Below are 16,771 nucleotides of genomic sequence, written 5' to 3' on the forward strand. Positions count from 1 at the left end.
TTTTTTTTAAAAAAAAAAGAAGAAGAAGAAATGAGTAGAGGGAATGCAAGGCAATGGTGGAAAAATGGACAACATCTCAGACATCATAGGCCATTTGTAGGGTAAACATTCCTGCTCCCCAATCAATTGATAAAGAGGCACAAGCAAATCCTGGGCATTGGTAGAATTAGCTCATGCCAGGCTGAGAATCCCAGGCAGCCATGACAGAACAGAGGATGCCTTGCTGTTGGGTGTGTTTCCTCTCTGAAAAGTCCTCCTTTCATTCAGTCAAGTGAGGCTGATGTGCTTGCTCAGGTGATGTGGAAGAAAGAAAAGCAACAATAAATGTAATTATTTTGACACATTCCTTTTAAAAAGGTTATTATTCCTACTTAATGCAAAGTGGTTTACACTGCCATTATGAAAGGGAATCCACTGTCCTTGGTCTCTAAACTGTGAACACTGAAGATTCAATGCCAGACACAATCAGCAGTCACTAATAGTTTGATGACAAACTGCAGGGAGGGATCATGTCAGCGCTGTAAGAAATGCAGACCTTGCCATCTCCCTTCTAGCATCCTCTGTGCTCTATATTTTACTCTGTTTTGCAAGGAAAAGCTCATTTTTACCTTGTGAGAAGGATAAAACAATTGGAGGGGGGTTGTCTCTCATTGGCCCATCCTTTTCCTCCCAAATGACATTTATTTATTCTGAAACTCCCTAGCGTGAGACCTTGATTGTGTGGATCCTCTGAAATAAGTTCTTTGAATTATCAGAATGCTGCCCTGCCTGTCGGGAGAGCAGTTGTGTGTCCCTTTTAATCGTTCGTGTGAACAGTTGCTGGTTTGGAGGAAAGTGTGCCCATTTCTATCCCCAACCAATTTTGTCTTGACACCTCTGAACCCCCGAACTCTGTTCCTTTTCGACCCACCCTGTAGCTACAGAGGGGACCAGATGTTCCACCACAAAATGTCATTTGCGAGTCAGAGATCAAAGGCCCTCCAATAACTCACCGGCCTTATCATGCTCCTTGTGGCATGCAGGGGAAGCAAAGGATCAAAGTCATAAACAGAGGCCATGTTACTGATGAATAATTTACATCCACAGTAGGCGGGAGCGCGTTAGTACATAAAGGTCCTTTTGAAGATGAAAAATTTTGCTGCCTTTCCAGCAAACGTTGATTTTGGGGGGAGCCTATGAGAGGAGACCTTTCCTGGGGAGGGATTTGGCATTGCTCTGACCATGACCATGGCGCTCTAAGAGTAACATGTGTGCCCAAGAGCAGGCCTTGCGGGCTGCAGAGGGATTTAAAACACACATTTGTTCATTCACTGCCTACGTGGTAAAAGGGCTCAGACTTCTTAGTGGAGTTAAGAACTCTAGACAGAAGCCTGCATGGAAAGAGTGTGTCCAAATTTTTCTTATTGTGAAAACTGCTTTTTCCTACTGTGTCCACTCTCATCTTGAGGGGTGCGAATAAAGTTATTTGAAATTAAAGACAAGCTTAACACTCCATCAAATCAAGAGAATTACACCAGGTTTTCCTGCAGAGTGGTAATTATATTTGGAATAAAGTGCTTTCGGGCGTATGTGTTTCTGGATTAAGCGAGGCTCCTGGTTTTCTACTACAAATGGAAATGGCTTCTCTCTTTGCAGAACACAAGAACTGGCCTTTGAACGTAGTGAAATTCATGTGGTGAAAAGAAAAAGAGAAAAAACAGAAATAAAGATGCACTTAGCATTTTGTTTAAGACCAAACATGATGTTCTCCCAATCCGCCTTAAATTTAGATGCTGACATCATTCAGACATTTTAAATAGCTAGCTTGGTAACCACTTCCTTAAAATAATTTCACCACTCAGCTACAACAAAGTAGATTTCTTTCAAAGATCCCCTTACTGAAATGTGTTCAGTGCTACTTTCTGTATCATGCAGGTCAATTTAATTCAGCTCGGCTCTCTCTGCCCAGCTAAACAATTGCTTTTCAGTCTCTGGAGAGCGTGGTGAATGCAGCCAGGAATACCCATCTAGAGACGGCCTTGGACACTTCTGCTCATAAAAACTTGACATCTGAAGTCACACTCTATTAATCTCTTGTCAAAGAGTTAGTCAAGATTTCTGAAAGAAGTCAATGTCATATAAATCATTATTAATGATTCCATAATGAGTGAGATTAAAAATGGAAGAATGAGACATTTTAAGAATGGTAGCAGAGCATCTGGTTTACAAGTACCCCTCTCACAACGGCTGCACCTTTCCATCAGCAGCCTGCTTTTCTCTGCAGCTCCAGACAGGGGCAACTACCCTTGCACTTGATGGTTTAAGTGATACCACATGAGTGGTCTGTATCTCTGTATCTCTCTATAAAGCCCTCTGCTAGCACCTTGATTTCTTGCTTCTATCTTAATAACATGGCCCCACCACTTGCTTTGTTGAAAAGTGTCTTAGTTTTTGGTGTCTGCATGCAGACCCTCTAACAAGGTTTTGAGTGCAAATAGCTTTTTTGAGGGTGACTCCAGAAAGTGCAGTTGGAGGAGAATAGAAATGAGACCAACATGTCTGCATGAGCAGATTAGAGGTGTGGGCAACTGGGGCTCAGTGCTGCTGGGAGGTGATGTGGAACATGTCACAGAACTGTCCTTCCTAAGGGGCAAGGAAACTGGAGTATGTATCTATCAGCTCTTGTTTGAAATTGGCTAAGGGGCCAAGTACATCCTTTTGGCCAGAGAAAGCCCATCTGAAGTTGCTGACTTGCATGGGGTTGGTGAGTGCCAAGAGGAAATGGAAGGAATGCTTACTGTTTCTGCCAGACAAGGCAGCTGAAATCACTCAGACCGTGCCAAGATACTCATCTAAAAGCTTGGCTCCAAGTCTTATTTTGTAACATAACCTCTGAAAGTCATGCACTCTCATTCAGCTTATCCTACCTAATAATAGACAAATATGCAAATTGACCACACCTTCGCTACACCCAAGCCATGCCCACCAGCCAAGCCATGCCCACCAACCAATCAGGATGAGTATGCAAATTACCCCAACAAAGATGGCAGCTAATTTGCATATCAAGACAGCTTAGAAAGAAGCCAAGAGATGCTGAAGGGAGCAAAGCTGCGGAGAAGCAAGCAAGCCGGGGGCGTGGAGAAGGGAGGAGTGGAGGCGGGGCTGGGGGAGAAGGAAGGAGAGCGGGGCGGGCTGGCAGAGAAGGCGGGCCAGGGGACAAGGGAGGAGAGCAGGCAGGGTGGGGTAGAGTGCAGCAGGAAACCCTATTGCAGGATTTTTTCCTGCAACGGGAACGCTAGTCCTATATAATAAAAGCCTAATATGCTAAGTGTCCAGTCGTCCGTTCAACTAATCAAAGCGCAATATACTAATGATATACTAAGGCTGCTCAACTGCTCGCTCTGACGTGTATTGACCACCAGGAGGCAGACTCTCTGACTGGTAGGTTAGCTTGCTGCTGAGGTCTGGCCGATCAGGACTGAGTGAGATGGGCTGGACATACCCTGGAGCCCTCTTGCGGTTCCTCCCCAGCTGGCCAACCTCCTGCATTCTTCCTCGGCCCCAATCATGCACCAGTGGGGTCCCTCGGCCTGGGCTGCACCCTCTCGCAATCTGGGACCCCTCAGGGGATGTCAGTGAGCCAGTTTCGGCCCAATCCCGCAGGCCAGGCCTAGGGACCCCACTGGTACACGAATTCGTGCACCGGGCTTTTAGTGTTATATGAAATTAACCAAAGGATGCCTTGGGCTGCTGCAAGCTCCAATGGGAGTCCATGGTGGTTTTCCCCACCCTTAATGCACTGCTTCAAGGACTTCTACCAGAGTCACCCATCAGAATGATTGCCCCACAATTACTGTGGGGCAATGCCCTGGACCTTATGCTCATCCCCTGCTCTAGCATATAGTTGGTTGGATCAGAGTGGCCACCTGATCCTAGGCAACCAATCAGAAAGCTGATTAGAAACATTTTGTGGCTTGACTTTGAAAAGACAAACTGGGCCAATCAGAGTTCCTCTTTCAAAGATCTGAGTTAAGAAGCAGGGAGAATGTGCCCAGAATGGTGGGAACAGTAGCTGAAGGTCATAAAGTAGAACTTTCACTGTAAAGAGCACGAGAATTAAGGTCAATGAGGTAGAGATATTTGTCTGATTGATCCAATGCTGTACCCTCATGGCCAAGAACAGTGCCTCGCATGTAGTAGTACTCAGTAAACATTTGTTGAATAAATGAATGAATCATTTATGCAAGCTTAAGTAATAGGGGAGTAGCAATGATGAGTCACAACAGGAAACCAGTTGGAAAGAGAATAGTCAGAAGTGAAACTCACTCATGACAAGCTCAATAATAAAGATAAAAATAGTTAATTAATCATATACATGATCTTATATTACAACCTCATGTAACACGTACTAGCATTATTAATATATAGATAAGGAAGCAGAAAAATGGAGTATTAAGTGACTTTCCCAAGATGATACAGCTAGTACAAGGTGGAGCCAGGGTTTGAACCAGGTTGTATGCTCAGGAGAGTTTGCTGTTAGTACTATGTTTTGCCTCTGTTAAGGACCTCAGGCCTCCTTGCTTCCAGAAAGGTCTCAGCATCAACTGCTATAAGGCACAATACTATTTCCATCTCTGGCCTTAGATTTCTATTTGACTACATCCCTCCACTGCTCTATGCTAATTATTACAAAAACTTGCCCTCCTTATCTCTCTAACTGGAGGTAGCCTCAGTAGGTCCCACTTATTGCAATCTAAGAGCAAAATTGAAATAGAAAAGCAAAGATAGCACTGGACACGTGGTCCCTGCAACTGTCTTCCAGATATTTGCCTGTGGTCTGGCCTTGGCCCTATGAACACCATTCCAAAATGATTGGTCCTGCTGTCAGAGGTCATTTGCTAAATAAGTTTCTGAAATAGTTACCAGAAACCAAGTCACTCATCTACTTTAGGTGATCTGACTATCTTCTGCTGCATAACAAACCACTCCAACTCTGAATGGCTCAAGACAATGCCGTTTATTTTGCTCATGAGTCTACAGTTTGAGCAGGCTTGGCAGGTCATATAGACTGAATAGTGTTCCCTAAATAAATTTATATTGAAATTGTAACCCAAGTATTTCAGAAAGTGACTGTATTTACAAAGATGAAGAAGTTAAAACAAGCTCATTAGGGTGGGTCAAAATTCAATATGACTGGTATCCTTCCAAAAAGAGAACACTTAGATGCAGACATGGAGAGAGGTGAGATGATGTGAAAGCATAACAGAGAGAAGACAGCCATCTCAGGTCAAGGATAAGAGCCTGGTACAGATCCTTCTAGCTCTCAGAACCAACTGGCCAACACCTTGATCTTGGACCTCCACCCTCCAGAACTGTGAGAAAGTAAACCTCTGTTATTTATGCCCCCAGTCTGCAGTACTTTGTTCTGACTACCTAGCAGACTAATATAGCAGGGGTTGCTCATCCATGCTCTATGTGGTGTTAACTGGAACCAGCCAGATGGAAGCTGCATAATTTTTTTTTAATCCTCACCTGAGGATGTGTTTTGTATTGATTTTTAGAGAAAGAGGAAGGGAGACAGACAGAGAAACATTGATGTGAGAGAGAAACATCAGTCGGTTGCTTCGCCTATGATCCGTAACCTAGATATGTGCCCTGACCAGGAATCAAACCCCCAACCTTTTGGGTGTATGGGATGACGCTGCAATCAACTGTGCCACCCTGCTAGGGCTATAGCTGCACCTTTTATGACCACAGAAGTCACACAGAGACATTTATGCTACATTTTATCCATTAGAAGTGAATCATAAAGGTCAGTTCATATTCCATAGGAGAGAAATTAGAATATTTAACTTTTGATGGGCTGAGTCAAAAAATTTGCAGACATATTTTAAAATAAGGCTCTTAGGCAAACCAATCAACATCCTTATTTGAGCAAGGGTCTCAGCAGACCAGTGGTCACAGCAGCTTGGACTCCTATCATAACTCTTCCTACTTTGTTCACATGAATACAGTTTATAGAAACGACACATTTGAAATATGTGCATCTGAGGAGTCATTGTATGTAGTCAGCAGAATCCACTGAACTGGACATTGTCTGATATTTAAAGCTAATACAAACTACATTCAATATAAAAACTTCAGCACTTTCAATTCAATTAATAGTGGTTACCCCAACCTGCTCTTGTAAAGTGCACCCCCATGTGATGTTTGAACCAAAGGATTACAGGAAATTCAGATAGAAATATGACCCCACCACATAAGATTGGTTGTTTATTTCTGCTGTCATAGCTTGAGAACTAAATAAAAAATCAAAGTAGATGTAGCATTTCCTAGCCAATATGGATAATGATTAATGATAGTTTGCTAAGATGTTATGCATTGAACAAAAGTTTATGAGTAGGGGACAACGCATCAGGGGCAGAGGATTGGAATCTGGTTGCGCAAGGAGATAACAGAAGACTTGGGATATGTGCAACTTACCACTGGGGTCACTTCTCATAGCCACAGGGAAGCTTCTGGCGAGGGAAGGAAAAAGAGCTCTCTTGATTCCACCTGAGGGCATCAGCTACTTCTCCATCTTTTCTCTAACCTTTCCCATACAAATAATCCAAGTTAGCCAATTGGATAGTTTGAGATTACTCCATAAACGCTGTGGCTATTTCCCAACCCAAATTCTTCTTTTCTATGACAGGAAGACTGAAAGTGGCTATTCCCCAAGAGATGCCTCCTACTTATTCTTCCATCAGGGGCACCTGCTCATGCCTACAAATCACTGGGACACCCCATCACTCTCAGAAAGCATAAATATTAATGGGTGTGTGGCCCAGGCACTGAGGGCCACATTGAGCTTATTATAACAAAGGAGATGGCAGCATGGCCATAGAAAACATCATTAGTGAGGCACGTAGTGTATGCATTAAGCAATGTCTTCACCATAGAGATAGATGGCTGGGAAATGTAAACTTGAGAAGTGAGAGCATCAAAGGCACTCAACTGGCTACAGACCCACAATCCTCAATTGCAAAAATCTCTTTTACTTGGTGTAAGTCTGACCCTTCTTTTCAACCTAGTATTGGTGTAAAAATGGTGGCATCTTTACTCTACCTCTTGTTTGAAATCCATGTAAATGAGCAAAGGGGACAATAGATAGATGGAACACAACCCATCATCAATGAAGTAGGAACCTGCAACAGCATCACACCACAAACTACGAAAGATTCCTAGCAAATGTCAAGAAAGCTAGACTGAGATGAGGGAGTAAGCCCACAGTTGACACATGCTGCCAAAGTCTGATAAGAATATGTATTTTGCCCAGCTGGCATGGCTCAGTGGTTGGGCTTTGACCATGAATCAGGAGGTTATGGTTCGATTTGCAGTTTGATTTTATTAACATATCAATAAAATATATTTTAAAAAGAATATGTATTTCTTCATAAGTATTTGTGAACACCAAGAGGAACATATCAAGGATTCTTAGAGAGCTGAAATCCAGTTTCGTGGGCAGCACAGGAAAGAGGTAGGAAAGAAATATCATTAAAAAAATATATATATATATATATCTGTATATATATATATGAATACATATTTTATTGATTTCAGAGAGGAAGGGAGAGAGAGATAGAGATAGAAACACCAATGATGAAAGAGAATCATTGATTAGCTGTCTCCTACATGCCCCACACTGGGGGTCGAGCTCACAACCCGGGCATGTCCCCTGACTGGGAATCGAACCATGACATCCTGGTTCATAGGTCAACACTCAACCACTGAGCCATGCTGGCTGGGCAGAAAGAAATATCTTGATGAACAGAGCACTACTGCTTATAGTGAGGTCAGGAATGAAAGGGTAATTTTAAAAAATTGGTATGCTGGTAGTCTGTTGCTGTGGCCTGAGAGTAATGAGGAATAGACAGCCAGTAGCTGATCATATCCAGAAGGTATGTACCCTAAAGAGCTTGCTGTGAACAGCACTGGTTGAGGAACACAAAACCTGAGAAAGCCTGTGCCCTTAGGGTAAGGAAATTAAAGCTACAGGGAAAGAGGATGGGAAATACAGAAATGGCAGGCTTGAGATCATCCAACAAAATGAAATAGAAAAGCAAACTATAAATTTGCAAAGAAGTTGATAGATATGGGAGACAAAGCAGACCCATATATTCATAATTAGTTTCTGAAGAAGAAAACAAGTGTTGGAAAATAAGTAAACAAGATATTTAATATAATCTTTTCCCCTAATGGGCTATCTGAGTTGTGCATACAAAGATGTCCAGAATGGGGCTCAACAAAAGTTGATGATTGTGATTTCTAGGCAGAAAGATATTGGTGTGTTTTTTTTGTACTTTTATGAATCATTTGAAAATGAGGATGTGCTTTTAAAGTCTAAATAAAAACATTATTCTAAAATCAATAAACAAAGGCATAGTGTTGGGGCCATTTGACCTTTGACTCCTTTCATCCCTAGCCTGCTTTTCCTCCTCTACTCTACAGATGGTCACTCTATATGGAAGGTCATCTACATGTCTACAGATTGTCTGGTCTAAACTAGAGGCTAGAAAATGAGACCAATCATCTGGTGGTGTTGTAAGGATGCTGGGAATAATATGTTCTCTTGCCTGCAATTAAGTCCTTTCGGGCCAACCTCTCTGTGCCAAGGATGGGGCCAGAATTCAGAAATTAGAATCACAAGCCATTGATAACTCTGAGATCACAAAACAATACTGCCTACTTCATGCCAGTGAGCAAGGAGGGCTTGCAGAAGACATTTTCATATTTCTTTTACAAAATCACTGGCATAGCTCTGTTAGGAAAACACTAAGTGTTTTGGCTGTGGAAACTTGGTTTATGGAACAAACGGCCTATTTGTTGAGTGCTACTATGTGACAGGTACATCATTTCATTTAATCTTCATCAGAACCCTATGACATGCATATACCACTTAGAGGTGGGGAAACTGAAGTTCAGAGAGGGTAAGTCATCTAAAGTTACATAGCTACTAAGTGGCGGAGTTAAAACCAAAACCAGGTCTGTCTGGGAAACTTGTATCTCTTCTCAATAAAGGCTTGCAGACAAAAAAAACTCTCTCCACAGAAATTAAAGTTTGCAGGGCAAATCCTTCAGATTTTATGAGTCAAACCAATTTAAGAGCTACAGAAAGTGGGAAGAAAGAGACTTTGGTGGTATTTTCAGAATTTCCTATAAATATCAATTGAGAAGCCTTGTGACACAGGAGCCAGTGACTAAGGGATTCGTCATGGCTTAAATCAATTTGCTGGGAGCCAGAGGACCATGAGACAGGAAAACTTGGTGGACTGGCCTTGCATACCCATCTGTCTTTCTGCAGATGTCCAGATTCAAATGCTAAGTGGGATACTTAGGAAGTATTTGTAATAATAAAAGCTGAAAATAAGCCTTAGTGTGCATCAGAGAGGGAATGGTTAAATAAACTGCAGCCATACCTATGCAGACATGGAAAAGAATAATATCAGGTCCTATGTGCTGATGTAGAATGATCTCCAGGACATATAGGTAGGTAAAAAACAAACAAATAATCAAATAAAAAATAAAAAAACCCAAAATAAGATTCAGACCAGTATATTTTATGCTCTCATTTATGTTAAAAATATATATTAGATTGAATGATATTACAATCCTGCTTTTGTAGGTAAAATATGTTTCAACAGTGGCAATTTCATATGGTTCCATCAAAAAATATATACATATATATACATATATACCACACACACTAAAAGGGGATGCATCCTGGGCAGGTGACTGTAGACTAGAAGTCTGGGATAAGAAGGACAGGGAATTTACTACCAAGAGCAAGTATCACTTTGTAAAATAAAAATAACAAAAAGAAAAACGAAATATATTTGACACATTCAAACTGAGGTTATGGCTTCTCCAATTTATGACAGTTTCTTGATCCAAATATTTAAAATTTGAGTCAGGTTTTCATTAAATTCTGGTGTGACAAATGGGGTATATTTAATTTTCTATTTTGAGAACATTAAACAAAAAGGATCATTTAATCACTGTACTGGTGAGAACATGGCATGGATTGGAGATGGGAGCAGATGTTTAAAAATGGAAGGAGGGAAGGCAACACTCACACAGTTCTCTCTCTCCTTTCCGTATTCCTCTCCTGTGGTACAAACTTCTGTTGTTGTTCTTTTTCAATTTAAATTCATTTTATTTTCAGATGACCTACATGACATGTTCTTCTTAAAAGCAATGCCTCTGCTCCAAATAAATCAGGGTCAAAATAAATGAAGAGCTCAAGATACCATCAGCCCCATTTGTGCTGGTCCTAGTGTGTGGATGAAAAGCAGCAGCCAGATATGATGACAGGTGATAGATCTAAATCACAAAATTTGTTAACATTGTTCCATTTCTAAACCACCCTTAAAGAAAATCATATATGGGGTCACCCCATTCTCATGGTAGTCCAGCAGAGCAACCAGGCCGTCTGGATTCATGTTTTCACCAATAAAGAACTGGTAGTTTTTGAAATTAGCAAGGATGTGCTTCCTTTGTTCTATAGCTCCAGTCATAAAAGGCTCTACTCTTTCTGGTCTCTGGTCTTCAAGTTGCCCTTCCATTGGTTTCATGTAATCTCTGATGTAGTTCTTGTAGACTTCTTTCTGAAGCTGATTTCCTGCAAATGACGGTTCATGACCATATCACCAGTGATTACTATGCTTTCAGTTCCTTCCCTCTGGGCCTTCAGCGGAGGCATTTCCACCAATAAGCAAGTCAACAATGTTACCCTCTGTCCTACTGAGCATCTTCCCCTTCACCATCAGGCACAGGCCATCTGCGATCTCCTGGATCTTGTAGATGTAAGAGAACATCTCATCATGGCTGATGAGGTCACAGGTGATCATGATGGCAGTTGGAAAAGATAACAGAAGTGGTGGTAGCAGGGACCAGAACTCTGAGCAAGCGCCATGCCAAGCGGCACTGGGAAGGTGGGTGAAGGAGGGAGAGGAACTTCTGATTTTTTTAAAGAGAAGATATGATGCAATGTGACAGCAGATGTAGTAAGACCAACCACAATGGTCAAACAGAACTCCACCTAATTGGGTCAGAGAAAAAATATAGTTTAGATTCAGTGATTTTGTTAGATTATAAAGATGGCCAACTGTTGGGGTCAAAATACATGTGGCTCAATCTGTCAGTTACACAAATTCAGCTTTTGAGAATATTTGGGAATCAAATAGGGACTGTGATACTTTAACATAAACTAAAGTGATCTCAGAAGAATAGTTACCTCCATAGAGAATTCTAGCCCTATAAAGAATAATATCTGTGGTGGATTAATTACAGGAATGGCCCTCATTTGTGTATGTCTCCTTATTGTCCCTTTGGGGTTTTGTCACACTGACTATAGGCTTGGTCATGTAACTTGCTTTGGGCAATGGGACAGTAGCAAATGTAATGTAAGCAGAGACATGAAAAGCATTTCAGTACCGGCCCTCCTCTCATTGCTCTTGAGATCCTGCTGAGCTGCCATGTTGAATAAACCTGGTAAAGGTTGAGAGACTACACACATTGAGATGAGCCATCCCAGCTGAGTTATCTTACATCAGCCAGACCCCACCAGACCTGGCAACTGACAGCAGATACATGAGTGTGCCCAGTCAACATCAACTGAATCTAGTCCAAATAGGCAGAATCACCCAGTTGAGCCCACCACAAACTGCCATTTCTTAGGATAGTGATTAAACAAAGGATGGTTGTTTTGAGCCATTATATTTTGGGCTAGTTTATAATGTAGCAATATCTATCTGCTATAATATCCTTGCTTTTTAATATTTGACATAAAATATAAAAAATAATATACTTCTTTCTAATTAATCCAATCAACTCTTGAATATCTGAATAAATGGAGAATAAGGACATGATGGAAAATCAAAATGCACTAACAACCCCAAATTCTAAAATCTGTTGAAAAACTTTTGGAGATGGCTGGTGATGATGGTGGCACAACAATATGAATATACTTAATGCCACTGAAATGTACACTTAACAATAGTTGCAGTGGTAAAGTTTATGTTATATATATTTGACCACAATAAAGAAAACAAAAACAATTACATTATCTGTTACTAGCTTCAACTTGATTCTTCATTCTGGCCTGAATCAAGTAAAATAATAATAATAATAATAATAATAATAATAATAATAGACTTCTGTGGGTCTGATTTTACCCATTGTCCCTCCTTTGCCATGGGTACTAATGAGCAGTGAAAGAGAAAAGGCAGCAGCTGTCGGGGAGGGGAAGAAACAAGAGATCTGGATAATCAGTTTCTGGTTAATGAGTGAACTAGCACCAGGGGTCTACCATAGGTGAACACTTTTCTCTCCTGCAGTCTTTTGATCAGCCTGAATCATAATCAGCTAAGACATGCTGTGGCTCCTCAGTTATGCACATTCAACGCTTACTTCAGCTGAATACTCCAAAGTAGTATGTGACCAACTCTAAAGATGTGTACTCTGCCTACTTCTAAAAATGAATTTGATGTGGTAGAAAGTCTACTATGGTAGAGATAGGAAGGGGTGTTTGTATCAGGAGCTGGTGGTTAGATGCTTCTAGTACCCGCTATATTCCCATGGCCTACCATAGAGGTATCCTGAGGAGAGAGTCTGAACATGCCAATGGCTTTCTGTGTCTTTCTAGGTGGGCAGCCTAGAGGTGCTAGGGAGTAAATGCCCCCAGGAGTGACTTCTAACCCGTGAGGGACAGAAGATGGTGGACAGAGACTCAATTTCCTTGATCCTTAGTGGGACAGCTAGACATGGTTCGACACAGTCACTTGGAGGACCTCAGTTGCTCTTAGCAATACCCACCTGTTTCTTGTCACACTTCCTGTTAGTTCTTCTTCCTTCCTTGAAGTGAAACAGGGAAGTGTTTCCTGGGATCACAAATAAGCCACTTGCATCCAATAATTCATTTCAGTGTCTGCTTTTGGAAGGAGGGAATCCCAATACAACAGAGTTACCACAACTGGTATTCAGTAGACTCCTAGCTTCTTAGCAGGTAGGCTAAGGAAAACACAAACCGTACTCATCAACAGAGCCAAGTCTGAACCATTAGTTATTAAGATAGCCTCCTTTTTCAATTAATCATCTTGGCGTTATAGGAACTTCTCACGCCTCCTCCAGGTCATTGCCTAGGAAATCCTAGTCTTCTAACTGGAATGACTCCCAACCCCCCTCCACTCCCCCCGCCGCCCCCCCCCCCCCAGGGTGAGGGCCCATTTTGGGCTCTAGAGCAGTTTGATAAGGGTTATTAAGGATGGAAGGGTGAAGAAGGCTCCTGAGAGAAGACCAGCTTTCTCAACAAGAATGGTGTGAGAAGTCTTGAGAAGGGTCCCTCCGAGTTCATCCCACAAAGTGATAAGCAGAGATACTGTATTTCCTTAGAGTTGTCTGTGGAACCCAAATGTACAAGTTAGGGTATTTTTGGCAGTTAAAAACATATCCTAAAGTTATGTGAAACTCCACTCATCAAGATGTGAAATCTCTGTCTCCTCCCCTAGAATTAAGGGCTCACCTTTGTGACTAAGCACGTGATTAACAGAATGTGATGAATGTAAGACTGTGTTACTTTTGAGGCTAGGTTAGAAAAGGCCTTGCCTTTTTCCTTGGTCTGTCTTGGAACATTCTCTCTGGGCCTTAGGCTATCATGTAAGAGGGTTTGAGGTCTGACCTCACTACCCTGAGGCAATTAGATTGAGAGAGAGAGAGAGAGAGAGAGAGAGAGAGAGAGAGAATACTTGGGGAGCCCCAGCTCTTCAAACCCCAGCTGTTGAGTCTTTTCAGCCCAGGAGCTAGACATAGAAGTAAAAACACTTTCAAAATGACCCTAGCCCCAGCCACCATCTGACTACAACATATGAAAGACTCTGCCCTCCTCCACCTCCCACCCAAACTACCCAGTTGAGCCATACATATCAGCTACCAGATTTGTGAGCCAAGTCAATGCTCGTTTTTCTCTTCAGTCACAATTTTAGGATGGTAGTAGCGATTTTTAACCCGTGTGCCACAGAATTTTGAAAGCATGCAATATTGACTTTCGTCAGGGGCACTGACCTCTTTTCCCTTAGACTGTCAAATAAAAAAATTACAGCAGCCAACACAACAATAGCATCAAAATTATACCTATTTTTGGTCAGATCGGCAAAAAAATATGTTTTTTGATTAGCAGAAATTTAGTAATTAGTCTATGTGTGCCATGAAATGAAACTGGTTGAAAATCACTGCTAAATCATAATAGGTTTATTTGGTGGCAGGTAACATAATATCCAACTGAAATGTGGGGCTTTGTGTTTCACTGACATGAGGTCTGGAGGTAGGTTGTTCTGGGGTTTGTTAATTCAGCTGCTCTTTGAGGTCGGGGACCTGAATCAGAACATTTTGGCTTTCTCCTCATGATAGCAAGACAGCTGCTGCAAATCCAAATAGTGTTTTCTCACACAGGATCTAAAGGTGGGAAAGAAGGGACACTTTGCTCTCTGTGTCTTTCTTCTTATGAAAAACCTTTCCAAACTCCCTTCTGCGGACTGCCCTTGGATCCCATTGGCTGTGACCTCGTTACAAGGAAGGGCGGGAGACTGACTATCTCATCATTTTAGTCTCTTAGTTGGGGGTGGGCTCTGCCTCCATGGAAAGAGGGTTGGGGATGGTCATTGATTAGATGACCAAAAGAGTTCTCTAAAAATGGGTTTCTAGATAACTGGAGTTCCCTTGCCAGGGGGAACCTTTATTTTATTTCAATCATAATGAACATCTTCCTAAAATATTCCAGGCTTACATTTCCTTCTGGTTCCTTTAACCACCTGGAACTTGCTCTGTTCTCATTTGAGGCACTGTTTCCAAATTGGAAGCAGCTGTTCATTCAACAGTAAGGGAAATATCCCAGTTGCCCCCTCATCCCCAGGCTGCTTTGTTGGCATGTCACTCAGGGTGACTCTGGTGTTTTCACCTTGACCTGGTTCTCAACTCTCTTCTTGGTTCCACGTCTTGATCTGTTTGGGTCCCAGCATTTGGTAGCACCCATAAGGGCACAGAACATGCTTTAAGGACATGCATCATGCGTTAGTTGTCTATTGCTGTGTAACAAATTACTCCCAAACATAGTGTTTTAAAAACAGCAAACACTTATTATCTCACAGTTTCCAAAGGCAAGGAATTTGGGAGAGGCTTGCCTGGGAGGTTCTAGCTCAGGGTCTCCCTATAAGATTGCAGTCAAATGTTGGCTGCAGCCCTCTGAAGGTTTCCCTGGGGGGCGGAGTGGGGGGGACCAGAGTATCTGCTTCCAAGAGCTTACTCACGTGGCTGTCTGCTGGACTCAATTCTTTGCCTTTCCACGGGGCTGCCTCAGTTCCTCAAGGTGGCAGGTGGCTTCCCCCAGAGCAAGTGGCTCAAGAGAGAGGAGCAGAAACTAATATGTCTTTTATAACCTAGCATAGCGGAGGCGACATACCATCACTTCTGCCATATTCTATTGGTTACACACACCAACCTTGATTTAGTGTGAGAGGAAGCATACAAGGGCATGATAACCAGGAGGGGAGGATCCACTGGGGCCATTTTGGAGGCTGACAGCCACACTTCATCAAAGTCTAACATTCTGAAGTCCCCTGTGCTGTTTTGAGGTTTTGTTCTGATTTTTCAAAAGAACATTCTATTGTTTTTCTCCCCCTTATACACTCTTTTTCTCTTTTTGATAACTTGGCTTTCACTCCCTCTATGTCACATGCTTCTTAAAGGTATTCATGATAGAATAGAAGATGCTGCTGGCACTTTGCCTGTGTCCCCTGAAATACCTTTTAACCTTTTATGTCATGGGCTTCCCTTGTTTTGGGGTGCTTTGAACCCTTGCTCCAGGTGGAGATAACCCTGAGATATAACTTATACTTCCAAGTCCCCTGCAGGTCAGGCTCCTGCTGTCCTGGGCAGGACTTTGCCCGAAACCACACCTTTTCTTGGCTCCCCTTCTTTCTCATTCCAGCTTCTCTGAGCCCTTCAAGGTTTCCCTGGGAGAACTTTCTTGAGAAAACATTTGCTTAAGAATCCTCATCTCAGGGTCTGCTTCTGGGGAACCCACCCTGAGAGCTATTCTTGTTTTAGAAACTATGCATGTGTTTGCAAACTCAGTCTGAGAAAGAACAAGAGAGAATTTCCTTTTAAGATTTATCAAGATGTTAAATTCAATAACAAAACTCATTCAAAATAGACCTACCTACAGTGTGCCCAAATGATAGAAAAATGTGCTGTGCATTTATTTTTCTGCTAAATCGCTCTGCACTCTCTGCTCTGCTTGAGCTCCCAGGATCCTGAGAGGCTGTCTGATATCTGTGCTAACAATGCATTAGTAGGGTCATTAGCTTTTGAAGGGCATTTATTAACGGGCTCTTTTCTCTAGAAATCTTCTTGGCTGCTCCCAAGTCTCTGTAAATAGGAAAAGAGAGAAGTAAGCTGTCTTCCTTTTTTTGCAATTTCTAGTGTTTCTATAATGTTCATGAAACCTTTGTGAACTTTTTAAGAAGTAGAAACCACATAGATGCTCTGTTCATAGGTCACCAGCCAGACCTGCTGACTTGGCCCTACTTGTTAGTTTACAGCACTCTCCAGTCTGCAAAGACTCCCAATCCCACTCCTCTAGTAACCACTGTTGACAGCAGGTGTGTATTTCAAATGTGGTATGCCCCAGTAGCCATATTTTCTGGAACTTCCTTTGGGACTCACAACCCCAAACTGAGATACATCCCTCAGCAATGAG

The 16,771-nt window shown here is 42.1% G+C and overlaps 1 pseudogene across 1 annotated transcript; it reads right to left on the reverse strand.

The window, feature by feature from the left end:
- Positions 1 to 10,358: 10,358 nt before the first annotated feature.
- On the reverse strand, positions 10,359 to 10,850 carry LOC307106973 (translationally-controlled tumor protein-like; annotated as a pseudogene). The gene has a single exon. The product of its transcript is annotated as a translationally-controlled tumor protein-like (transcript).
- Positions 10,851 to 16,771: the final 5,921 nt, after the last annotated feature.

The sequence above is a fragment of the Cnephaeus nilssonii genome (assembly GCF_951640355.1).
Source record: "Cnephaeus nilssonii genome assembly, chromosome: 11".
In the NCBI taxonomy this organism is placed as follows: Eukaryota; Metazoa; Chordata; class Mammalia; order Chiroptera; family Vespertilionidae; genus Cnephaeus; species Cnephaeus nilssonii.